This window comes from Athene noctua, chromosome 6 (genome assembly GCF_965140245.1).
Source record: "Athene noctua chromosome 6, bAthNoc1.hap1.1, whole genome shotgun sequence".
Lineage (NCBI taxonomy): Eukaryota > Metazoa > Chordata > Aves > Strigiformes > Strigidae > Athene > Athene noctua.
The window spans coordinates 21,876,650-21,904,031 of record NC_134042.1 but is presented as its reverse complement, the minus strand read 5'-3'; the positions used below and the strand labels follow the sequence as shown (position 1 = coordinate 21,904,031).

General features: G+C 42.0%; 1 long non-coding RNA gene across 2 annotated transcripts; it reads right to left on the bottom strand.

Annotated features, from left to right (window-relative positions):
- Positions 1 to 13,552: 13,552 nt before the first annotated feature.
- LOC141961834 (uncharacterized) lies at positions 13,553 to 23,266 on the bottom strand. 2 transcript variants are annotated; one of them, XR_012633838.1, is made up of 6 exons: positions 23,186 to 23,266; positions 22,635 to 22,712; positions 17,051 to 17,095; positions 15,187 to 15,256; positions 14,186 to 14,274; positions 13,553 to 13,977 (listed from the first exon to the last, which is right to left on the bottom strand). It is a non-coding gene; the product is annotated as an uncharacterized LOC141961834 (long non-coding RNA). The 2 variants fall into 2 exon arrangements; XR_012633837.1 differs by lacking the exon at positions 13,553 to 13,977 and having other exon boundaries at positions 14,113 to 14,274.
- Positions 23,267 to 27,382: the final 4,116 nt, after the last annotated feature.

Genomic DNA, 27,382 nt, shown 5'->3' with positions numbered 1-27,382 from the left:
TCTTATATTGCAACCATTTTCCTGCCTTACCTTTCTTTATGGTAGAGGAAATGTAATTTACTTGTCAGATTGAAATGTTTGATATAAATCTTTAGCCTTTCTTTCAAACAAGTATTTCAGAAACATTATATGATAAACAACTGGCATGTTTAATTAAACAACTGCTTTATTTTTGTCAGAAGAAGAAGGTATGATTATATTAATTGAATAGTAGGACCTGTGACCAAATTTAAAGAAAACATTTTCAGCTCAACAAGGAGGTATGATTATCTTAATTTCAAAGGAAGACATGTGACTAGAATTGAAACAAAATATTTAAGTCTCTATCTTTACAATTATTAAAAAATATTTTCACTGTAAAAAAAGTGAATAAATGCAATTTGCAAAGTATATCTTCCCATGATAACTCTTGCTTCAAATCACAAGCTGGTTAACAAATTAAAATCATCTAAATAAGAGTCCTAGAGCAATTTGTCTCTATGATGAAGAGTGTTTTAACTGAACCACAATTTCAGCATATTTACTGGTACTTTTGAATTAAAATATTATGTTTGTACAAATGCATGATACCAAATCTTCTCTACATTTTATAAGCTTTTTTTTGTAGTTGGAATCAATGCTTAAGCTGACATGGTTTGCTCACATATGAAGTCCATTTAATATAAGGGATTTCACCAGCATGAGTAAAGGAGAAAAATTTCACCTAAAGTGAATATTTTTAAAGTATCATTAATATCAATATTGTTGGTGATTTTTATTCTGTTGTCTCAAAAACAGTTTCTGTCATTTCCTACATGTATACCATGAATAAATTTAAGTGGCCAGGATTTCTTATGAAGAGAAAAAATTCTTAATAGGAAAAGGGATAAGACACAAAAAATAATAATTTTTTTAAATCTCCTTTTGCTTGTTTGAAATTAAAAAAAAAAAAAAAAAGGCAAGACATGCATAATTTAAACGCTTATGACCAAATTAAATTATCAATGAAAAAGGAGAAGCTGTTAAGGGAAACATACATTGAATTATGATCCTAATTATCCATGTTTAGATATATTTACTTAGGTAAACAGATGAAATATTTTTGATACAGATGTGACAATTTCCATGCTGTCATTTACCTTGCAGAGATCATAGAATTTTTGCTTTTATCACATTCCCCCGAGTACTTTCATGTTTTCGTTAAAAAGCAGTAGTTGAGAAAACATGTCAGATGCTAAGCACAAAATCCACAATGCAGCAACATGCAAAAAATGTAACAACTGTTTTGGAAGAAATGTCTTTAAGTCAACCTACATACAATCTTAAATGACTTGCCGATGAATGCTAATTAGCTGAAAGTTACACCATGATGTGACTTCAAGTGCCAAAGAAAACACTTGATGATTTAGCTGGTATATGACCAAAGAACATAAATTAACAGGTACAGTTTTGACAAATAACTATAGGTAAAGTTATATTGGTATTTGGGTATTTGGGATGGTTGCTCCAGAGCTAGCTAGAAATTAAGCTGAAGGCTAAGTAGTGTCCACAGGCAAGTTGTGATCATTAAAGATGTGATTTTTTTTTTTAACAACCGACTTAAGTTTATACCAAAGTGCAAAAATGTCACTGAGACTAGAGTGTTTCTCTTCTTATAAAAAAACTTTATATTTTATTCCTGCTGTAGTTAATGAGACTCCTTGGGGATCTGAGTATATTATACTTGTACATGGTATTATTATCCAACATATCTAACAGTTTGTAGGATGCTCATTAAGAATATTTCCAGTCACAATTAAGTTGAACATGAACATTAAGTAACCTAAAAACATCGATAAGTGTTAAAAGTATTATGCAACTATTTTGTATAACAATGTTCCTTTGTCAAACATGGGTGGGAGACTAGCTTACTCTGATTTATTTACCTTTATACAAGCAAGTGCAATATAAAAGGACAAGTCTTCTCATCCTTTCACACGGATTGCTTAGATGTCAATGGAATTATTCATGAAGAAAGTTAATGAAGTTTAGTGCAAGATTTTGAATTGTTAATTTACTTGAGGGGGACGGGGGAATGTATATGAGTTAACAAAGATGAATTTCTCATTTTCCTGATAATAGGAGATTTCCTAGAGTTTTCCATGACATATCAAGATTTATCGTTCTGCAAAGCATATACAGAAATCAAAAGCAAGCATTCACATTTGCTAATATATCCTGTGAAGCCTGTTGAAGAGAAAGGAGAGCAGTTTTTATTGTTGTGTTTCTGTACAAGGCCGAGCAGGCAGTCAGCACTGAATAGATACATGAAAACCACTGATTTGCAGGAGATGAAAGAGACAAAACTCACAGCCAAACTCTTCATGGTAACCTTCTAATAGTTCTCTGCAACGTCTCTTTCTAGTTAGAAAACCTTCCACTCAATCTGTAAAATGCTTTGCTGATTCAAGCTACACATTTAACTAATGACTCTACTTCTACCACAATCATTTCAGCCTTTTACTTCATCCCTCCTCTTTGTTTCAGCTCTTCCTTCCCTCTCTCCATGTGTACCCTCAGCTGAATTTTGCAGTTGTTCCTGAATCAAGCTCTACCTCCTTCTCTTTTGAGAAAGGAAACTGCTTCTACAAATGCCTGTGTTCCCCAGCCTACATGTGATGTTGACAAGCAAAGTCAGCGACTGGCTTTTGTGTCTATCACCCCAAAAGCCTTCTCTGCACTTCTGTTTAAACTACAGTACTGAAAATCACAGGTCTTCATAGGGCAATATGAATTTGCTTTGGTCATTCCTGCAATTCAAATAATTATGGCTATTCTTTCTAACTTTAAAGAATTTTAATAGCAATGTAATCTGCTTTTTGCTGCAAACTCTGTCCCTGTTTCTTCTTAATGGTCAAAATGATTAGTCCTGAGGACTCCCTGTACTCAGGTGAGCTCTAAATAGCACCCACTCCCTTTCACACACCATTCATCTTTGGATAATTTAATGGCCTGCAGTCCTCTGTCCCTGAGCTCCAGAATTTGGAAAGGTAAACATGAATGGCTGATGCCAAGCTGATCTTTCAAACTACACACATGTTCAAAACAGGAGTTTTCTGAGTTTTGGAATATCACCAGCAAATTTTAGTCTTTGTCTAACCTACTTTCTCACTTTGAATCATAAGAGTTTCAGGAAATTCACCATATCTTCTTGTCATTTTATAGTGCCTAAGCCAACGTCCATGCTCATCAGTAGTATTCTGGGCATCTTATAAGCAGTAGCAGTACAACACAGAGAAAGCGGCATATTTTCCATTTCTCTGTAGCACATGGAAGCACTAGTCTCTTTCTGCCGGCAAATCAATACAATTGCTTAATCCTAGTAATCCTCTTGCCTTGCCTTTTACTCCACCACTACCGTTAGAAATATGTTAATATCTCCATTGTCTTCCATTACACTGATTATTACCTACTTCATCCAGATTTCTATTCCATCTTTTTCACAATCTGTTGGGAAAGTTTTCTTTCTTTGCATTCCTTCAGTCTGACTTTCCACATAAAATTAAAACTTCTTCGAGGCTTTTCCTAGAAACACCCCACCTGTAACTACAATCCCATACTGCACCTCTCCCCTCACATTCCTTGCTGGATCAGTTATGCCTCAGTTTTCTGACACTGCTGCTTCTGCCTACAACTTTGCATCTGTCCAATGGTGACAACCTCCTTTTCAGACCCATTTTTTGAAAAGTACCTTGACAGCTTCACAAGCATTTATTGTCATTGCTTATCACTTGCAAATATGTTTGGATAAGACCCTACTATTAGGCTTTTGGCTACTTTTTTGACACTTTTATGGCTTTTGTCTTGCCCATCTATTTAGGCTGAAGCAATCTTGGGACAATAAACCAAAATATGTGGTTCCAAATAGAAACTAAATGTAAGTTTATGTCTGAGCAAGCATGCTTCCCAAGAAACATGATAAATTCTATGTCTGTTGTAACCTGTACTTCAAAATCCAGTAACTTTGTTCTGTTAAAATACATGTAGATAATATAGATAGTTAACATTCATGGACATCACTTTTGGTATCTTCAACACTCACAAATATAAAGAATCCATCCTTCAAGGCCTTGTGCTGATTCATCCTGTGTCTGAAGAGCAAGCATAAATGTAGAATAACTTCTTAGCTCTCCTAAATACAAGATAACTGCAGAATCAGATCTGTGGAGTAACATTATAACTTCAGTGTGTATCTTTAACTTAGTGGTCCATTTTCTGCTTGGGTTCTGATGGTTTATGCTGTCCCTTAGAAACCTTGTTGTGTAAAAGAAAATCTAATCATTCTGAAATCACAGAAATTTAACATAAGGAACTTTCATTAATTTAAAATTCCATTCATATTAGCAGTACATGCTCTCCTAAATTCAGGGTTTAGTTTTGATCTCTAATTGCAAACAGGGTAAGATGTCCTCTACTGGAAGGGTTTCTTGTTACACATCAGTATTTTCCTTTATTTTACACAGAATTGTAGTGCCAAAAAAATGGTCTATTTTAGAAAGGCAGGATTTCCCAATAATTTATTATTCCTGCATTAGCCATTTTCTGTGTCCCACATTTGCAGCTAAGCAAATGGAAAACTATTTGAAAATATTCTGCACTGATTTCTGAACATAATGATATGTGTAGTAATCCTGTGGCCATTAAAGAACTGTACTGGTCATCATATAATCTAGTCAATGGTAGATGCTGAACTCTGCCAAACAATAACCAGAGCAGGACTAAAAGAAAAAATACACCATTTTCCATCCTTTTGAAACAGAGAGCTAACATTAGACTTAGCTATATGCAAAAAAAAAAAAAAAAGAAAAAAAAAAGAAAAAAATCCCACAGTAACTGATAGCTAAAACCAGGAAATCATCAATGGGGCTTGTGATGGAATTCCACCCTTCTTAGTAAACATAAAGAACAACACTTAAATATAGTCCCTGAAGTAACCATAATATGGTGAATCCAGTGGTGGAGACCACATGGATGAGAGAGCACCCTGGAAACCTCCACAGCTTCACATTTCCTATGGAGCCCAAACCTTTCTTACTGCAATAGAAGATAATCTTCCAACAGCTTTTGTTGTTGGGTAGAGAGCTGTTGGCATTACTCAGGTCTATTCAAATGATTTGGTCTGAAGATAAATGTCATGTAAATATTAGTTCACATTTGAATATGAATATCAGTTGGACTGCATTTGTAACCAGTTATACTTTATTTGACTTTTTTTTTTTCTCATCTAAATATGTCTTTCCATTGAAGCCAAAATGTTTCATAAAAATGTGTCAGTTTTAATGAAGTTTTCAATGGGAATGTTCTCAATATCCTGGCTTGTCTATTTAGTCATTTCCTAATGAGAGAGTGAAACAAAGAAAGGGCTGGAAAGAGAAATACACACATACAAAAAATCTGTCTTTTTTTGGCCCCAAAACAGATATATGCAATTTTATGACATAAAAATGTTCCAGAGAGTTTTGTTTTATTTCCAGTGTGGAACAAAAAGGCATCTCAAACCATACATATTTTCACAGACTGGGAAATAACATGTTGCCCTTAGGTTCACTCTAGGTATGACATTTGGTGTTTGCTTCCTGCAAACAATACAGTAGGTCTGTAATAAGGAATACTTAACGAAAATATTTTTCATCTTGAATTCATTAGGAGTCACAAAAGCAAATTCTAGTTGACTGTAATTTTTATATCTACACTTTTTTACATATGTTATTTTGGCCTATATAAATCACCTCTTCAGAGAAAAGAAGCAGTACTTAAAAACATAACAAATCAGTACCATATACACAGATGACTCCAAGTATTATGCTCAATTACATTTCAAATAATATGTTAGTTATACTGACAGTTATATGTGTATGAGGTATCAATTATATTGCATGCAAATATATTTTAATTTTACATTTATATTGGCTTCTGCATATGCTCTTGATTTAAGGAGTAAAAATAAAAAAAAAAAAGGAATTTTCCATTGTTGGATAAGAAGATGGAACTGAAAGGATTGATAAGGCTGCCCCTATAATCAGTTATCTGTTAAATAGATGCAAGAGTGGTATGAATTTGCCTTGGTCAGCCCAAGTTCCCTGAAATTCAGGAAGCTGTGTCTGCTCTTCCTGTCCCTCATGAACTACAGTAATGAACAGGGTTCGCTGTGTGCGGTCCATGATTCTTCGCAATGGTCAAGGACACTAAAAGTCCAAGGAACATCTGTGTCCTCTACCAAAGTATGTCAAAAAAACACTTCCCCAAATTTTAGGATTAACTTAGTTTGGGATTTATAGTAGAAGGTCAAAGGCTAAAATTAAGATGTGTCAGAGGTTGAGAATAAATGTCACAAGTTTCTGTAGCAAAAATTTGAATATGTTAAATAGAACTCCCAGATAATCTACGGCATAAAATCATATTCCTTATAAGAAAAGGAGGCCAAAAAAACCCTTTCAGTCAGATCTGCAGAAAAACGGTCTTCCTAGTCTAAATTTGGCAACTGGTTTTAACTCAAAGCCATAATCATGACATGTTATGACTTTTGAAAATGAACCAATACAGCATGCATTTGTGTCATTACTCAGATTTTCAGCTGAGGTAAACTAGCATAATGTAGACCTATCCATCCTGAAAACAAAAGCACAAATAAATTCACATAGCTTACTTAATTAACTAATACAATGTAAATTACAAATTGCCAAATTTCACAACAAACGGGAAGAGTCTATAGACTGAGAATAAACCACTGAAGTGATTTACAAATAAATTTAAAGGGTAAAAGTAGCAGAGAATTTTGTTGCCTGTTCACAGACAATTGGAGAACAGAAAAAAAAAAAAAAAAAAAAGGACACATTAATTATTCATTCTACGGTGATCAGTTCACTTTAGTTGATACTATAAGAGATATTTTCTATAAGCTTTTCATACTGCAGTTATATAAGGCACACACACAACATAGGAATGAAGGAAGGCCATTTGTTGGCCTCATCTGTGGTTTTTTTCAGTCACAATCATGTAGAGATTCTCTGGACTACCCATTCTGTTTACAAGGTGGCACATAAAACATTTGTGAAGCATAATATCTGCTAAATATTAGTCAAGGATCGCTTCCTTTCACAGTGATTATTGATCCACTGTTAAAACACCTTATGAAAACAACCATTTGGGAAAAGACATAACTTTCTACTGCTATTCTTTTACATATTTTAAAGTTACTTTTAGAGGAAATTTCAATATTGCTAAATAATTTTTGATCCAGTTACAAATCTAGGAATAAACCAGTATTGGTATTATTTATATTTCTATAGAAAGGAAAGATAACGTCCAGGACTGGCTTTTAAAACTATTAATGAGCCCTGGCAATGTGAAAAAGAGATGGATTAGGTAGATGTAATGAGATATGATTAAAGGGTGTAGGCACTGAAGGGTGTTGGAGAAATTCTTTTCAGAAGGAGTATAATTAGTGTCTGATAAAAGTACTTAGTAGATGAGATTTTTGAAGAAGAAAGGTTAAGATAAACACATACCATATGACAAACCTGTTTAATTTTTTTCTTTGGTTCTTTGCGTACTCAATAATCTGTTGAAGTTTTATACATAAATAACATTTGTTGAGTACTTGATGAAACTTCACAAGACAATTAAAGGGGTTTAAATTGCAAAACATAGAAAGCAAATAAAATTTTGAAATGTCCTACTGCATTTCCATTATGTGTTTCTCTTTTCATATATGGAACTTAATAATAATATGCATAATAATACACAACCTTTTCCTGAAATTAAACAAACAAATAAACTTCTTAAAAAGCAAGTTTTTTAAAAGTTGCTTAGAAACTTTCAAAGCACTTTTTATTAAGTGGGAAGCTAGTTATTAAATTTAGGCTTTAAAATATGCAGCAGCCTATAGCAGACCATTCCAGCCACCTTTATATAAGTCCTGGACAGAGGTGCTTTTTTGTCCATTTGGCCAATAATATTTTGCATGCTTTAAATATCTGTTATAATGAGATATCAGGTCTTTGGTGCCCCACTTTTAAGTGTGAACCTTCAGTTCACAACCAGAGTTTTAAATATGCCAAGTATTAGCCCAGTTAGAGCACTCATAGATGAATGGCAGATGAATTTATTAGATACCAAGGGATCCAGAAGAGACGTTCACCATTAAGGGTCTTCCTGAGCATACAAATGTTCATGCATCTGTGTAAGGAACTTATCATTTAAAGATGAAAAACTGAAATAACAGCAAGTGCTGCCCCCCATGCATCTGGGGATCTCTCACTGAAGGTGAGCTACTACATCATGATTTATTTTCAAGATCAGCAATGATGGATTCCCCTCTTGTTTCCTTGCCCTTACAACACACTATCTTTTCTACAATAGTTCGTTGCAACAGAAGATTTTTCAAGATTTGCTGTATTTCAATAGTCATTTCCTATTCATGTCTTCATGAGGGGAAAACTGGTAAAACTCATCACTGGAAGCTCTAGCCTGACACATGGCTTCTAAAATGTCTCCTCTGAAAGCTAATTCAGGCCCATGTGCCAAGAGAAACTACCTTAACATGGCTGCTTTTCCACATTCAGTCACTGAGCAAAGGAACTTACTTGACAGAAGAGCAAAACATCAACCCTGAGATCAGCCTTTGCATGATAGTGTGAGCCTTGTTTCCGTGCAAAAACGTAAACCATCATAATCATTTTCATCCTTAAAAAATGTATCGCCTTAAAGGACTGCTACACATAAGGAGCAGCCTTTCTTCCTCTTTCCATGTACAGAAATGTCCATTGTTTCTTATGACAAGACTTCCTATTGCACACAGTATGTGTGATATTTGAGTCCTTACATGGCATGGAAGGTGGTCCTACTTATGGAAAAATATGCAGTTGTGCAAAGCAGTATCCAAACCATTGGCCAAGTGCATTTCTTATTCACCACATAAAACCAGTTCCTGCTAGGCATCTAATCTATCCAGAGAACAGATTTGAAATCCCTACAAGGTGCTGAGTTCAAGCATCTTGCAAAAACTGCCCCAAAAGATTTATCATTATCAATGAACAAATAAATAAAACAAATAATGCAATTGGCAAAGAACTCCTGTCCCTAATAAGCAAAAACCAAGTACATATGTCCAGACCTGACGATCTTTTCCATGAAGGTAGGTATAGGCAAAGGGAGCAGTGCTTTTGTGTTATTCCAGTAGTAGATCGAGATCTTAAAAAGAAATGGAATAGATCATTTGTCTCATGATTTCAGCAGTTTTATACAGATCCTACCAGTCCATCAGTAATTAATTAATTAATTGTGATATTTGTAACTCCTCCAAACATCAAGCAGGCCTTTCAATAGAAGTGAATGCAGAGTTCCTATTCTAGGTGCCAGAAGGAAGCTTCAAAGTCATTCCTAATCAACACCCCTAAAAACATATTGAAAAACTCCGTGTCTTGGCAGTAATATGTTACTTCTGAAGTGTAATGGTAACACTCTATAAGTTAACATTGTTCAACATTGTCAACATTGTTCATTGCTGCTTCTTTTTCAGCTTCAGCTAAATATGGTGCTCCAAAAAATCCAAAATAACTGATTTTTTAAATGAGTGTCCCAAGATAATATGCTAATTCATCTTATGCTTTTGTGAAAGTGCAATTTCTTTAAAAGTAAAGATGAAAGATGCTGTTAGGTCATCTATTCCCTGTCCATGAAATGCTGTTCCTCAGATTACATTATTCCCTAGATTTTTTGCAAACTTGGCATCAAATGGTTAGATTCATGGGGCTTCCAGCATTTACCTGAAGAACCTCTTCCACCAGTTTCCATCAATCCAGAAATAAAGGATATTTCAAAACCATTCAAACCTAATTTTTACATTTTTATGTCTATTCCTCCCAGTGATAATCCAGGACCATCAGTCAAGGAGGCAAAGATTCAATGGTCTCTGGAGGAGCAGGAAACAGAAGTGCCAGGCGTTCTGCTGTGTTGCGGGCATAGAAGGTGAGGAAGTTCTCTGGAGAGGATAAGGCAGCTAGGCCACTTCCTTCCCACACACACTTCTTCTACCATCCACTGACACACCTCCTTATGGAAGTCCTAATGCCCAGGTTTCTTCCTGTACACCAACACTGTATTTCATAGTTTCAGTAGAGCTCATGGTGAAGATGTACAGGGAAAGTCGGGACATCATTAGGATCTACATGAAAACAAGGTAGCAAGGACTTTTCGGCTTTGCTTGTAGGGGCATGGATTGTCAGAAAACTCTTAGAGACATTGACAGAGGTGGCTTCATGCGCTACAAAACAGAAACAGTACTCAGGCGCATGCAGACCAGCACTATTTTCTGCTGTCACCTGTCTGGGTATTACAAGCTGTGGCCTGCTCCATCTTTGGGGTAGGAATTACATAGGCTGGAAATCTGTAGTACCACCCTGCTCTACTTGCTTGACTTAGGGTCAACATAGCGCTGAGGGATATGGTGTAGTTGGGAACTGTCAGGGCTAGGTTAATGGTTGGACTAGATGATCTTCAAGGTCTTTTCCAACCTAGACGATACTGTGCTTCTGTGATTCTGTGACTTCCCCGCTGTTGGGATTTCTTCCCTCTTGATTCTCTCTTATTTCTTGATGTGGTCTTAATGTTGCTGTTGTTGTTGATGATGATGTTGCTGTTCTGCTTGAATCAGAAAACAAAAACATGACTTTTCCTACCTCTCCACCTTTTTGCAGTTTCTGCTGTCCTTAGACTGATGGTACAATCTCCAAAGCAGGGCATTTCATTGGTGAGTCTTGAAGATGCAGTACAAACACACCGCAAAGAGAAAGAAAGGAGGTTGCCTATAGGTACTCTGCAGTTTTCACTGAGCTCATTTTAAGCTGACAGAAACTGGCTGCAGTGTTTGAGTGACAGAATTTATTCTATTCAAAATGGAAGTCATTGAAGAGAGGAGCATCAGAAAGATAACGAAAATCTTTAGTAAAGATATGGGGGGATGTCCTGTTTGGAGGAAAAACTGTGAACTAAGCCTTGCTGGCCTTAAATGGTTTAGGTGTTCCTGCAGAGAACTGAAACCCATCATTGATTCGATCTTTTTACACAGGAAGATTATGACTAATATTCGCTGTTATAGAATTGCCAGTGTGTGTGGCTTAACGTTTCCTACAATTGTTACACACTGGTTCGTGATTTTCTTTAAATGTGAATTTTAAGTTCACTTAAATGTGAACACACTTTTCTGCTGTGTTCTTACTTGCTTTTGGTTGGGGTTTGGGGTTTTTTTTCCTAACTACACTCCAATAGAATCTACTTCTAAGTGAAGGGAGTATTTCCCTCCTCCTCTCTCTCTCCCCCCAAATAAAAAGTGGCTCTTCTGAGTATCACTCTCCTCGGGAAGGTCTCTGCAATCTGTTGAAGATTAGGGACACATTGTATGCAGGAAGAAAGTTGTCAGGGATTAGATCTCGGGGAGGGGGGGGGGGGGGGGGGAGAGAAAAAAAATCGCCAAGCTGATCTGAGAGGCTGCAAGGCATCCATCTCCTTCTGTGTCAGGGAAACATGTTTCCCCCACTACTTTCAAGGACTTGAAATAACTATTTGAAAACTAAGGAAAATCTCTCCTCACCTCAGGCTTGAAACAATATTGAGATTTAGGCACCCAACATTCTGAGCTGAAGCTTTAGGAAAATATTGCCCCCGTTTTCATCTCTCAGATTGTCAGAAAATTCTTTGCATGTTATGTTTCAGAAAAACCCACAAATAGTGGATAGTTCCTTTCAGAAATTGCCAGTAACACCCCATTCTTCCCAGGTTTTCAGAGCTCACAGTAGTGGCTGCATAGATGAGGCCATCACGAGCCAGAGACATCATCAGCACAGAACACTCTGCTATTTATTTAGACTCTGAAAAAGAGCCTTCTTGCTTATTTTCCTAAAATAATTAAAATGCATCACTTAAGTTCCGATTTGCTAAAAAAAAAAAAAAAAAAAAAAAAGGCGTGGGAGCATAAATGTTTTGGCTCTGAGCTGACAGTAAATATATCTTCATGTTTTCATTTTATCAGTTTTTAATGCATCTATCCCTATCCTCCCTAGCCCCTTCCCCTCCCCCATTAACTCCTGAAGTGTTTGAAAGCGCCCCGGAGCTCGCAGTATTCCCTCTCCCCTCTTTGCAGCGGAAGATCAAATGTATTACTTTCCCCCTTTGCCTGCCTGGTGGCGGGACAGAAGTACAGGTTCAGCCCAGATTTTCGGGCCTGCGCCTGCAAAGGCACAGGGGGGGAGAGCGTGGCAGCTGTCCCCGCTGCGTGAAGCCGGAGCAGGCACTGCCCACGGCGACCAGCCCCGCGGAGGGGAAGCGCGGGGCGCTGCCGCCGCGGAGGGGCGCGGAGCAACCCGCGGCGGGGCCGGCCCGCGGCAGGGCTGCGCATCACCTGCGGCCTGGGATCAGGCTCACCCCGTGCCTGTGCGGGGGTCGGGTTGGGCTGGGCTGGGTGTTTTGTTGTTGTTGCTGTTGCTGTTGGTTGTTGTCGTTTGTTGATTTTTTTTTAACCCTCAAAACAGGTCGTGGGGGCGTTACCCCAAATTCCTGCACTGCTGACTGGCTAGGGGAAAAATAGATATATTTTATATATATATATAAATCTCTGTCCTTCTCGAAAACTAAGAAACGTCTGTTATTTTCACATTGTGTAAAGAAGCCAGCTCGATATTAATTTAAAAAGGGTAACTCCAGCACTGCTGGTGATGTTCATTTGCAATTCCTACACACTGGCTATTATGTGCAGTGAACTAATCCTGCCTTGCCTTGGAAACAGAGCTTCCACTTAGCTCACTGCGCTCCTCAGATTTCCTTTATAAGAGAGCCGTTGTTTTGCAGGGATTTTATGATTATTAATAATATTACATAGAAATTTGAATGCTCCAAACATGTGTTAGAGCTTTTCTTCTTTTTCGCTTTTTTAGCGTTTTCTTCTCTCCTGAACTTTTGGGGTTCTGCCGTGCTTCCCTTGCTGTGGGACAGGGAAGCTGGCAGCACCCACGTTGTGTTCCTCCTCCCCTGATGCAGCTGCCGAGGGTGCATACCGTACCATAGGCCCTGCATAATGGCCAGCCCTCACACCCTGTATCGGAGTCTGGCCGCGGACTGCCGAGGTTTAATTGCATCCATCTGCTGGCATTTGCTGTAAAGGTGAGCGATATGGGCCGTGCCTCACACCAGGGAATTCGTCCCTGGGAGAGCTGCTTCTCCTTGTAGGCAGCCACCGAGTCGGGCAAAATTCTGGCAGGGGTGTTTGCTGCTGCTGAACTTAAAGCCCTGAAATCCTGACTCCGCTGAAACGAAGCGAGCCCGTGCCTCTGCGATCCCTTGCAAGCCACGACTGGCCCCTCTAAGGAAAGAAAACCCAGCGGCCGGTGCCAACAGCCCCCCACCCATCCACCCACATTTCCCCAGAGCACCAAGTGCACCCGAAGGCAGGGAGGGACCCCGCAGCCCCGGGCCGGGACAGAGCAAACTTAGTCCGGGCCTGAGAGGCTGGAGCATCTCCTGGCCGGTGGTAAGACGCGTTTAAAGCGTTTATTGGCATTATGGCAGTACAGTGCACGGTCAAAAACAAAGCAAGAGGTTACAGCCCAGCCTTCCCGCCAAGCCCAAGGAAGACGTCTGAGATCTGTACAAAGTTACCCAAGGAATTAAATAATGTTTGCAGTTTTAGTGGGGTTTGGTTTATGTCATCCCGTGTCTCTCACTTCACCCCCCACATCCGATCCCCTGCCCCGGGGCAGATCTTGTTCCCTACGATTGTTCGGCAGTTCTCGAAGAGCCTGGCTTAACCTCGGCCATCTGCCTGGGAGATCTGGGGACTGATTACTTTGTAAAATGCTGTCCTTCGCGCTGTCTTGGATCCAGATTTCACGGCGGCATCTCGGAGCGGTCCGGTGGAGCCTCTGCCCCTCGTCTGGGCTCTAGCGCGTTTGACAAAAGCAGCCTCCCCTTCTCCCAAGGAGATGATGGACTCGTGTTTACACTCCAGACAGCCACTAACTTCTCCGATCTCTCCCTCCCAACCCCCACTGCCTCTCCCCTCTCCCCCCCTCCCCCCGCCCCCCCTCCATTTTTTCTTTTGGTTCTAACGAACAAAAAGCGGCATTTGGTGCCAGCACACTGTCCTGTTCTACTTTTGCATCACGACCACGCAGACCTCATTCATCACGGATCCTTCTCCTGGACAGTTCCCCACTTTGGCTGTCAGTCGTTTCTCGTCACGTCACCTTCTTCCTCCACAGATACCTACTCACAGGGAGAAAGCACATCCCAGGAACAGCCGCAGGCAGAAAAACCCTCCCCCTGCCCCCCCGCCCCGTGCTCCCTGCGACCGCCCTTCAGGCCCCATGGCTTGGTTTTCCCAGGGCTCAGGAAATACAGGAACAGAGAAAAGGCCCCACCACCGCAGGACCTGGTGCTAACGCAGTTTCCTCGGGGCCCAAGCTAAGAGTACCGATTTAGTGACGATTTTCCCAAACCCCAGACACCTTTCTGACCGGGCTGTTCACATCAGTCCCTGCCAAAAACTTGCAGTGCTGGAGAACGGTGCTGCTGAGATAGTTAACAGCATCTAAAGGTAGGCTAGGAAATACTGAGCGGCTTGTTAGCAGAGAGTGGAAAAAGATGCCGAGGGTAGTATTTCAGGGAGTCCTAATAAAGCCCCAGCAGATCGCCATTTGTCTCAGAAGAAGGATAGAGACATGAGGGCATCTGTTTAATCCTTTTATTAGTCTTTTTAAAAGCAGGAAATGAGGTAAAATCTTTAAATTATTTTGACTTACATGGCGTATGGCTCACATAGTTGGTAGCTTGCAACTATCAGCTACTGCAAGATGTGCACGTGACATTCAAAAAAAACCCCAACAAAACACCACAACAACAAAAACAAAAAACAACCAACCAAACAAAAAATCACAACAGGAACTATAGGCCCAAACTCCCATGAGTCAGTGTTTAATAACTAACTAGGTTCAGCCCTGCGTGTCTATGTGTGTTTGTATTTCCATTGTCAAAGAATAAGGGTGTATGTTCTTCACATGTTAGATTTGCAATTTCATGTTGATTTCAACATTCCCTAACGACCCATCCCACAGAGGTGTCTAAAAGCACCTACAGATTATCTCCCATCTCTCTACTACTCTAATGTGACACACCTACCTACATTTTAGGGGTACATCATTCGAGACAGATTTACAGTTCAAGCCTCTCAGCAGACAGGAAGAGAGATCTGCGTGGAATATAAATTCAAGAATGTAATTCTTTCTCAAACAAATAATCTGCTCCCTTTCAAATATAATTAATGTTTTGATAGTGCATTTCTTGTGAGAGAGAGATACAAAAACAGAGGCAACCTCTTGGATCTCTGTTTGTATATTTGCAACAGGAATTTACAGTACCTATCTTGTGAATGTGACAGATAGGGTGTTTTAAACATTTAGAAGTTTATTTATTAGCAGAACTACAGCAGAAAACTGATAGGTCTTCGCTATCCACCGTGCCCAATTTACGCACGTTTTTGTTGCAAAGGAAATTGCAGTTGCAGGAGGAGGGCATTAGTCTTTCATTGGGGTGAGAAATGTTTCCTAGCTCTCAGGATGCAGCCTTCTGTCCTGTTGTGCTCGGGAGGCACATGCCCTTGCGCTTTGTCTTTCATTCTCCTCTATCTTTCCTCTGTGGGGCTGAGCCCACATCCCTTTTTCGCCCGCGGGGAGTTAAGGAAAAGCCCTCTAACACAGTGGGAACAGACAGCATTTCGGTTTTGACAGTCTTCAGCATTCAAACTGGTCCGGGCAACGACGTGTTTCAAGTCATATAGTCTGAACAAAGCCGTGTTTGAAAATGCTCAGAACATTTGTCAGATGCTTGTTAAATACTGTTATGCGATCGTATGGCTCATTAGTTATAGATCAGCTACCAAATCCAGCGGGGCTGAGTTATCTTTTTTTTCCTTCTCCCCCTGTCTCCCTTTCTTTTCTTCTCTCTCTCTTTTCTTTCTAACACCGATTTCACGAGAAGGTACGCCAAGGCGATTCTGCCGTGCGGGGAGACACGGAACTGAGCGACATCCATCCCGAATGCCTACATCGTTCCTAAAGCACAACACAAAATTGCCTTGGTGCAAAAACCCCTCTGCTTTAACTCCAAATGCTACAACCGGTGGAGATCGGCTTGAGACCAAAGACATTTGGATACTCCTGTTCAGTTCATGAATGTCCAGACTCGGCTTCCACTAGCATCAAAAGTAAATTTCCCATTCGTATCACTGGAAACTGCAGTGGGTTCCCATTATTTCTATAGCCCAGCAATACATTTTGGCATGCCGTTTATTTCCAATTGTCATATTATTTTTGAAAATCCGAGGGTTAAACGGAACCGTGGTATGGAGAAATTTTAAAAAGCACCGGTTTCCAGCTAGGGTTGCCTTGCCTCGCTTTTCTCAAACCGGTATTTTTAAAGAAAGGGAGGACACATCTGAAAATAACTTTTCACAGAGAGAACCAGACCTGTAGTCGGTCTGGAAGTCTTTAGCAATAATAAACATTAGTAGTATGCGTCACTAACCCTAAAAAATAATCAGTGGACTTAAAGGTGTGGGGTTTGCATTTTCAAAATAGTGCAAGGCCGTCTAGTTGTAAAGGAAACAGACCTGGTTTATTCTGATGACAGGTTTTCTTAATTAAAAAAAAAAACAAAAAAACAAAAAAAAAAACACCACACACACACCCCAAAAAAAACCACTACAAACAAATAACCCCACACAAACAAACAAACAAACAAACAAAAAACACTCCAAAATTTTTTCTCCGGAATTTATGGTCTCTTTAGATTGTTACAGGACACAGTGTTACCCCCCCACACAGGAGTAAGATAGCTTGGATTCGGAGTACACAATATTGTAACCCCCTTCTAATTTTATCATGTGTGTTCTCTGGATCTACCTTTTCTAGAAACGCCTGAAATGTCTTGTAAACACCTGCACACTATGACAGAGATAACCTCAGTTCAATACAAAGTTACCAACCTCAGTCATTGAGATCCAATTAATTCGATGTTTGCCTCCAGTGATCTGTGAAAAAAAAACACACGGGGGGGGGTGGGGGGGGTGGGGAAGGACGCACACACACACAAAAAAGAAAATATTTACCGCATTGATCTGATAATGTCTAGGAAAATGTCAAATACACTCTTCTTAACTAATTTATTTTAAAATTTTAAAAAAGACTAGAAAGAACTTCGGTACCTTTGGGATATGCAACTGGTCTTTTTTTTTTTTTTTTTTTTTTGGTCAGAGGCTAACATTAGGCACGATCGCACTTACGTTCAGAAAATATTGTTATTTTTCTTAATGGGGAAAATTGGACTCCCGCGACTTAGATCTGTGGTTTTTAGAACTGGGATGGAAATTGGACTGACACCACTTTGCACTTTAACAATCGGATTTCGTCAGGGTACAAGTTGTTTGTTTAACCCGACAGCTCCGTGCACCCCGTCGCACGCTTTTACACACTCATTAAAACGATTATTCACGACCTGTCGAGTGTTTTCTCGTTCATTCACAGGAAAGACTTAGCGCTCCAAGATTCAAGCGCGTACGGTCAGCTCTACCACGGACCGAGGGGAGAGATTACTTATCTCTGTGATCATCTGATGCGAGGCCGTCTTATCTCTACAGGTCGTAAGGCAGCAGTTGCTGGAGGTAAAGGGGGGGGGGGGGGGGGAAATCCCTCCCCCCGCCTCCCAGACACAACTTGCCGAAAGCAAAAGGCGAGGAGGACCCGAAGAAGAGCGCTGCCCGCCGCGGAGAGGGGCTCGGCGCTCGCTCGCCCCCACGCAGCTGCCGTGCCCGCTGCCCGACCCGTAGCGCGGGCTCCCGCGGCGCTGCGCCCCGCGCTGCCGGCGGGACGGGGGGCAGCGCGCCCGGCATGGCCCGGCATGGCCCGGCATGGGGAGGCGTGGGGAGGCGGCCCTCCCTTCCCGCACCCTGCTTCCACGCCGCCCCCCGCCATCCACCCCGCCCGGACCTCGCTCCCCGCCGCCGAGGTTCCTCCGCCAGCACCGGCGAAGCGGAGAAGGGAAAGTATTGAGAAAGCAAAGCCCTCCCCGAAACAGCCACAAAAGAAAACGCCAGTGTCAGGGGGCTTAAAAAAAAAAAAAAAAAAAAAAAAAGTGTTTAAAAAAAATATGTCAAAATGTCATCATTCTGTGGTCCTGGGAGAGGATGGCTGGAAACCAGACGGTTTAGCAGAGAGGCCGGGGCGGTTCCTTTTGAACCGATTAAATCACTAAGCCAAAAAGCAACTTAAAATATCGCCTGCTTTGGAGCACTCCGATATTTGAATGCTGATCCTTTTGTTTTTATTTTTTTCTTTTACTATATCGATTCCTGATTTCTATATTCAGATTACCTCCGATTCTTTAATTCCATCTATGAGGAAACCCCAGGGGCCACTCTGTTGCTGGGAAGGTGTTTTACACTTACAAAGGAAGCCAAGGGCCTGGGAGGCGAAGCACACATCTACTCCTGTTCAGCCTCTGAGGATCCAGAAAATCAGTTTTCATTTGGAAAATATCTAAACAGAATGCCCCTTTATTTAAATGACCCCGAATGCAACAAGGGATTTTAATCTGAGACGGTTTCCTAATTGCTCGAAAGGCAAGCACGTATAAGTAATTTGTTAAACTTATTGGATTGCAATAATCCACTATCAGGTTAGCTAAGAATGGATTTGTCAAGTGTGTTTCCCAGTCTAAGCTCTTTCTTTCAAACCAATCTGGTATAATAATTAGCAGACAAAGAACCTGAAATATGTAAGTAAATACCTAAAGTTCTGCATAAATAAACATACTAATCAATAGCCAGCTACTCAACCCTTGTCTTATTGATGAAGAGACAATCGATTTTGCTGTTCCAACCTGCAATCAGAGATCTGTATTTAATTATTAGTACTTTTGCCGTCACTGATTTAATAATAAAAATATAGTTAATAAGTCCTACCCTTCCGCCTAAATGCAAATGATAATGATGACATAACTGAAGGCAACTTACGCTTCCCAGAAAAACAAACAACTTTGCTCAAATAGAATAGACAGCAAGAAAAGGAACGTGCAGTGTTGCCTTTTCTGATGAATGCTGGAGGACACTTTCAGCTTCAGAAAAGAACAAGCAACATATGTACATATATACACACGTATATAGCTATAGAGATATGGAGGGAAAAGTTCACTGATAAAACAACAATGCAATTTTTATTTGTACAATTCTCATCTGCTTTTTCATAGACCCATAGAGTGCGTGTATACTACCGTTCTGTAGCACTGTGATTCTCTGCTCCTGAGGCACTCGCCTTCAGAAATGCAGTTCAGAAATCTAAAAGATTTACTTATCACTAGACTGATTTAAAGTTACCTGTGAGCCATGACATGATAAGTATGTAACTCATTGTGTGATGCGCTTAACCATCTCCCTCCATAGACCTCTCTAATAATCTGTCCCAGCTCTGTTTCATTCAGGGTCTAGAGAAAAGTCCTGTTAAAGCCGTCATCCCCATTTAGAAATATATTGGGGTGGGGATGTGAGTGTGTTTGGGTGTGCAAGGAGTATAAAAAGGGGGGGAAATGCAAGTTCTAATATAGCATCACCGAGGTTTTTGCTTCAAAAGAACAGTCCGGTAACCGGTGAATATTACCCGCACTTAATTCTCGAAAGTATTGCAGCCTTTTGGGACATGTAGTGCCTCACAATGAGGTTTTGCTTATTTTTATGAAAATGCAACCTTTTTTTTTTTTTTTAATTTCTCTCTCTTTTTTTAAAAAAAAAAAAAAAAACAACAAAAACAAACACAAAAAAAACCCTCACAACCGTCTTCCAAGGCTGAGAAAGAATTCCTCTTTTTTACTTTACAGTCAGACTTCAGCCAGATTTTTTGGCAGATACCTGTCTCCTCTTGGTTATGATTAATTTAACAGACGAGCTAATAATGATCAGATCGTTTCTGGGTGGAAGGGAAGCAAGGGGCGGGGGGGGACAACGACACGACGGGACCGGACACGACGTGGAACGGAGAGGGGGCTGCCACTTCTTTTCCTTCCAGTAACGAAGAGCGCAGGGCGAAGACTTGACTTGGAGGGCCTACCAGGTGAATGAGGAGCTCGGCGGGGTCTCCCCCGCAGACGGGCCGCTGCAGCCCCCATCCCTCCGCCACGGCCGCGGGAGACCTGCCGTGGGCGCCGCCGGCTCCCGCCGCCGCGGGCCAGGAGCGCCCCGGAGGGGAAGGGCTCCTTTCACGTGTTCCTACCTCCCTGTAAAAGATGCCCCTGCGAAATCAATTGTAAAGTGCTCTGAATTCCGCACCGTGGAAAAAAAATAAACCCAAGAGAGCTCGGGCTTCGTGCCGCCTTTGTAGCTCGAAATTCAGGCTCCCTGGCCAGGCGGCTCCGGGCGAGGAGAGTTTTCACCTCTCGGTCTTAGGTTAAGCAGTTCTTTGCAGCTAACTTTACAGGGATGCTTTACTCACCTCAGGGTAGGGTGACAATGGCAGGCTTTTCTCAGACTCCCCCCCGTTTAGTCTTTCCTCTCAAATCACGGATAACTCCAAATACATTTGGAGGACTCCCTAGAGATAATTCTTTGAAACGGACTTTGCAGACGGTCCGCATTCATTTCCTCGATTAAGAATAACAAATCCGTTCGCTTTAAGTCTAAGTCGCTAGCCTGATGCTGTATTCTGTTACACGGTCTTGAGAAAGGCGGGGGGGGGGGGGGGGGGGGGGGGAAGTTGCTGTTAGTTTCTTCGGTTATTTCTTTATTTTGACGGTTTGTTTTATTTCCTTTGATTTTGTTTTTCTAGGTTTTGCTGGTTTACTTAGCCCCGGTGGAGTGGGAGGTGGGTTTTGCGATACCGTTCCTGGATCGGAGCATCCTGGACCAGTTTGCAGGAAGAGGACTTGAACTCTAAAATGCATTTCCCTACGGCACAGCATGTGTCTCTTGGTGGCTACCAAGACGCAAACCTCAGTCAGTACGGAGAAGGGCACTTCAATTTTTTCTCCTTTCTGAAGGGAGGGGGGGGGGGGGGGGGGGGCGGACTGAAACCCCCAAACACAAACGCCTGTCGCCTGCAAATCGCAGATTCACCCACAGCCGGGTGAGCGCCGGGACGTAAGAGAGGCTCCGAATCCCAGCGGCTCTGAGGAAGGCGGCGGGGCTCTGCGCGACTGGTTCCCGCGGAGCCGGGACGGGGCCGGCGACTGTACCGCGAGGCACGAGCGCCCCCAGCCCGCGGGCCGCGCAGCGCCGCCGCCGCCGCGCAGCGCCGCCCGCCACCCGCCGCCCGTCCGGCCCGGCCCCCGCCTCATCCCGCGGACACGCGTGGACGGGCACGGCGGCTTCTGGAGCGGCTTGCCGCGGCCGGCCTTAGCTTCTGCCAGAACCGCCGGCGTGTCGTCTGCCCGCCTCGAAGCTGCCCGGGGACAGGCGGGCGTGGGTGCCGCTCACCGCCCAGCAGGGCGTGGGGAGCCCCACCCGTGCCCCGCGGGGCGCCCCGGGGCAGGTCTGAGGCGGGCAGACGACACGCCGGCCGTTCTGGCAGAAGCTGAGGCCGGCGTGCGCTGTGCGTGTACGAGCGCACGCTCCCCCGGGCCCCGGCGCCGTTTCCCACGGTGTGAGGGAGAGAGCCGCTCCGTACCGACGCCCCTACGCTCACGGCTCACGGCACCGCGGAAAACTTAATTTTGCTGTATATTCAAAGTATCGATTATTTTCATGAGGCCACAAATGGCAGGGGCAAGGGGGCTAAAGTCATCCGCCGGGTGGGACGGGAGCGTTTGCTCTTTCTCTCCGCCACGCCGGGACAACAAAACGAGAACAAGTGGGTCCCCAGAGGGCCCTGTCCCGGGGTCCTGCCCACGCACCCCACGCTGCCCCCACCCGCAAGCACGAGCAAGCTGAGCAAATCAGTGGTTTAAACTTCCGCCCCTATCCCGAGATTGCGGTTTGCGGCACCGTAAATCTCCATCCATCCACAACGCAGCCACGGAATTTGGGGAGTGGGAAGACAAAGGGAGTGCCTGGAGCTCTCCGGTGAGCGTGAACATTGCCCGTGGTCGGGTCGGCGGGTGTAAGGGCGCATTTGCTCCGCTGGAGCACTCAGAGCAAAGCCCAGCTCAGTTTTAGATGTACAGATTTTTACAAGGTCTCTCTCCTCGCTCTCCCAGATTTTTTGGCTTTTAGTCGCTTTCCTAAGAATTTAGGGATATTAGCACTCTTTACACAACCCCCGAAAGGTGCGAGAAGCCCATAGCTTTTTCTCAAACGACAGGCTCAGATTTTTTAGAAATAATTCATTACGGAATCCGCCTATACTCGCCATGCTAAAATCGTCTTTCACACAGAAGAGATGGAACAAATTTCATCCTGGAATGAGTGGTGGCGGGGAATTTTGCCTAGCCCCCATAATATTTCTACGCTCAAGCGTGACCAAAAAGACAGGGAACGCTCAGGGATCTGCTGGAACCGCACTCCCTCTCATCCTGATACCAGCGGACACAAATCACGAGTGTAGCTACTTGATACCTGAGTATAAAAGAGGAGTAAATTCCGCACTCACCCGGTGCTGGCGTAGGACTCCCATCCCCAAGGGCCACCGTGCGCCTTTCTTGCAGGTAGAGGCAGTTTGTTCTGGCATCTTAAAAAAGGCAAACACAACATTGCACCCGTGTGACTTTCTCTGGCGTTAGTGGCAAACAAGCAAACAAAGAGCACGTTAACAAAATGAGCTAAAAAAATCTACAGATAAACCATGAGAACTGCTAAACCGGCGAAGAAACTTCCAACTTACCGATTGAAACGAAAGAGCCCGAGGGGGAGGGGGGAGGCCGGGGGAGGAAACACTTTGAGGAAGAGACCAAAAAAAAAAAAAAAAAAAAAAAAAAAAAAAAGAGAGAGAGAGAGAGAGAGAGAAAAATCCTAACATTAGGCACACGCAGTTTTGGTGTAACTGGTGCTTTGAAACTGTGCTTCGGTTGCACGGGCGATCTGCTTATCAGGGGGCACGGGGAAACAGTACGTTTAGACAGAAGTCTGTCATCTCTATTCATTCGTATCACATGGATCTGCCTGTTGGGAGAAGTAGGGAAGGTTTTCTTGAAGTGCACCTACCCTTCTGGCGGGAAGGCTTGCTGGGATTGCTGGGCAGGTTTCTTCTGGAGGGTCCCATCTCTCTGGAGTAGCTGCAGTGGAGTTGAGGGCAGGTTCTCCGGTGAGGTAGGAATGTGCAGGAACTCCGCCCTCTGGGCACAGTCACACAAACCCAGCAAAACAGCCACAGCCAGCCCTAAAACCTCTAATGATCTTCACCTTCACCTCTTTTTAACCCAGTTCTCCACCACTTTTTGACCCATTTACCCAGGCATCTTCACCACGGGATGGAGAGGGGGGGTATTCAAAACAAGAACATCTCGGCAGTTTTGTACACTGAAAAGCTACTACAGACACTAGTGCATGGATAAACACCTCCGTAAGGTTGTGTGTGTCTATATGTATATATACATATTTAGTGCCATTCACTGAAGTCGTAGTTGTATAATATGTATGTGCATCTATTTTCTTTCTTGGGCGGGTGTATTATTCACGATCATACAATGAAGTACATAGCAGTGACTATCTACAGGCAGAATTTTAGTTGTTTGTTTCTGTCCTAGGGGAAAATACAAACAATCAAAAAATATAGTCACTAATAAAACAGTGAGTTTTGCTCAACGTTCTTTCTTAAGCAAAACTCTGATGTGGTTCAGTCAAAACGTAACCGGCGTTCAGTGGGAGTTTTGCTTCAGTGAATAGTGAATACGTGGTGATTGAGACCTTATATTAACAGAAGTGGTGAGGGGGTGTGTACCTGAATCATAATTTCTGACATAAATCTTAATAATCATCATCAGAAGTTATAAAGAGTAAATTGACGTCCCAGTTAAACTATTTTTTCAAGTACCGGATTAAAAAAATATCACTCCCCCCAAACAGTAGTTTTGTGCCATTTAAGGCAAAATATATTATTGTTCACTTCCTTTTAAATCCTTTCGTAAGAATACATTACACATAACGGATGATATTTTACTGAAACAAAAGAAAAATATTTAAAATATGTCAAAAATTGGTTGGCCAAATATCTCATTGTGGATTCCAGTTACAGTTTATTATTCCTCAAACATGTTTGCAAAGGCAATCTTAAAATCGTAATTGGAGGTTTCTTGATGAGCAGATTTCTTCTCCTACGATCTATGCGAGCAAAGTTAATCACCTCAAACATCAACTAGGAATATAACAATAGCTCCTTAATTCCATAAAGACCATCTGTCCCCCATAAACACTCTAAATTAGGAAACGCTAAAGAAACGACGCAAAGACACCGCAACATTCTAGAAATGTGCATATTAAAAAAAAAAAAAAATATCTGAAAGCTTAGCTTGAGGATTTGACATATAAACCACCAAGGAAACTAGTATCAGATATCAGAATTGTTGCCTGCTTAAAAAAGAAAAAAAAAAAAAAAAAAAAGCGAAAAAAAAAAAAACAACAAAAAACAAACCACCAAAACAACCCACAAATAAAACCACCCAACAAACAAACAAAAAATCCCCAACCAACCAAAAAACAAAACAAAAAACCCCAGACCCAAGCAAAATCCAAACCCAAACAAAACCCAACTACAACCTCACAATCAGTACCGAGTGAGCCTGTGCAAAGATTAGCCTAAAAGACATCTTCAGCGAACAAAAGGGTTTCTCTGGCTGGGGAGCAGGCAAAGGTAAAGGCATATTTGGGGCCTTGGCAGTCTCGCTACAATCCATGACAACTTTAGCGCTTTTTTTTTTTTTTTTTTTTTCCCCCCTTACAAAGACAGTCTCATTGCTGGTAATATGTGTATGGAAACGTGAATAAATTACCAGCTCAACAGCCACCCCTTCCCCCAGTGTAAGAACAAGAGGGAAAAGTCTGTGGCACCTGAACTGCTTAGGCAGCACTTTGCTAGACTGAACCTAAAGGAGACCATTGAGAGCGAGTGCTTGCTTAAACGAAGTCTGGAGAGACATACATCAGGGCTACCCTTTTCAGGAATTATTATGCATCACGCTTATCTAATTAATGCTTATTAGCCAACCCCAAACTCTGACATGGCGAGATTGTGCTTTCCTCCAACCTGACTGGTCTTTTTTCTCCTTTTAGTATACTGTCATCGGATTTTTTTTTACATCGCGAACTAAATAATACTTTAAAGTATGTGCTATTGGATTTCCTACAGTATACAACAAATTGCAAGTGGTAAATAATAAATAAATTCCTTTGTCAGCTGCAGCAGATGCCATTATTTTAATTTGCTTAGGCACAAGTATACAGAATGGGATCTCGAGGCTTCAAGAGTTTAAATCACACCTATTTCATGTTATTGTTTCCGATAGGCTTGCTGCAAAGGAGTTCTGGTTTTTAGTTTTTAGCCATCACTTCTTTTAATGACAATAGAGTGAAGAATATGGGGGAGGGTAGGCACTTCCAAGTGGTGGTATCATCTCTTTATCCCCAAACAAAGCAACCTTTTTCTCATCGTGATGATTAATTTTGAATTGCAGAAGTGAGAGTGAAAGCCAAGAATATCAGAGATTTCTCTCCTTCTCCCCCACACAGTGCAGAGCTGGGTGTCCCATCTCTCATCCGTAACCTTTCACTCCTCTCTCTTTCCTGCAGATCTGCTTGCATCTGTTTATTTATTACTTATTTTCGGAAGACTTCCCCTCCCTCTCCTTATTCTTTCCGCATGACAAACACTCTGCAAGAATTCAGATTCTCTGTTGCTTCTTTATACACTCCCCGGCATTTTTTTCCTTTTTCTTCCTCTTTTCCGTCTTTCTAAGATCAGCTCTTTAAAGTGTTTGAGATAACATCTCCGACCTAGAGATTATTTTTCATTGGGCCTATTGTGAGCAGTGGCCGGCTTATTGCAGTGCTGCAGAGCCCAGTTTAGACTACACAAACGTAACAAATGAACAACTTGTCCTCTGCGGACTCACCGCGGGGTCCAATTAGTTCCTAAACCTTTTGCACAAGTTTTCTAATTATTTTCAAGAGTCACGGCTTTTATAGGCTCCCCTAAACTCATCAAGAAACCAATTCTTTTTAGGATTAAATGCTTCTTAAAATTACTGGTCGCGTTGCCCCCTTAGAACTCGTGGCTCGCTCTCGGGGCAGCGGAGCGTACTCGCGGGCGGCCGCCGGGGTATGGGGCTGCCGCGGCGGGCGGGGAGCGAGAAGGAGCTTCAGTGCAAAACTTTCCATTTAAGTGCATCCACGCAGGTTTGGGGGTTTGGGTTTTCTAGTTTTGTGGTGGGTTTTTTTTCCTCCCCCCCTAGAACGCTGAAACATCGGTATGCAAGCCAAGGGCGTCACGTGACCCCGCCAGCCCTCTGCCTGGCCGCAATGGGCTGCGACCCCCCCGCCGCCCGGGGGCCACGGGGGCGCGGGCAGAGCTCCCAGCTGGGACACGCTCGCTACTTTTGCAATACTGAAAGCCAAAGCGTTTGCAGCATTAAAAGTATATAAATACATATAGTATAGGTACTTCCGGAACAGTGTTCCTTTAAGGTAAGGATCGCATTTTACGCACGTACGGATCATAGCCTGCTAAATTTGATCAAATGACTATATGAAAGCTAATATGTATATGTATATACACATTCATAGTTAATTTACCTCCGGTTGTCACAGAGTCGAAATTAATTTCCCTCAGAAGAACAATTCTTTGAATGCATTTCAGAGATTGCAAGAACAACATGTATCTATGTAATAATGCACCTTGTATTTTTCTGATGTGTGCACACATACTTAGTTTTTAGATCTCTCTGTGTATATATATATATATATGTATATAATATATATATATATATATATGTACGCAATATGAAGCACCTTCAACGTAAGGCAGAGTTTTCAGCAAGGCATCCTACCTCATCCTAACAAATTTTAAGAAGACTTGATAAGAGTTCTGTCCCAAAATGGACATCACAATAGTGGCCGTGATGTTTAATTAAATACCCTGATCCTTTACATCATCTGAAAATACTGTTGTTAAAGACAATATGATCGGAGGTGCGGAGGGGGGGGGGGGTGCGGAGGGAGAAAGGAGCATATGAAAAATGGTGGACTGCTGTAATAAGCAGCGCTCTGATCTCCCTGTAACTTTAAAGCCTCTAGCATATTAATTTTAGTTAATAAAAGAGACAAAAAAACTATAAAGTATATATGAATTTAGCCTATTTTTTTATTTCTGTGTGTTCATAGTAAACATTTTTGTAAGTGACAAACACG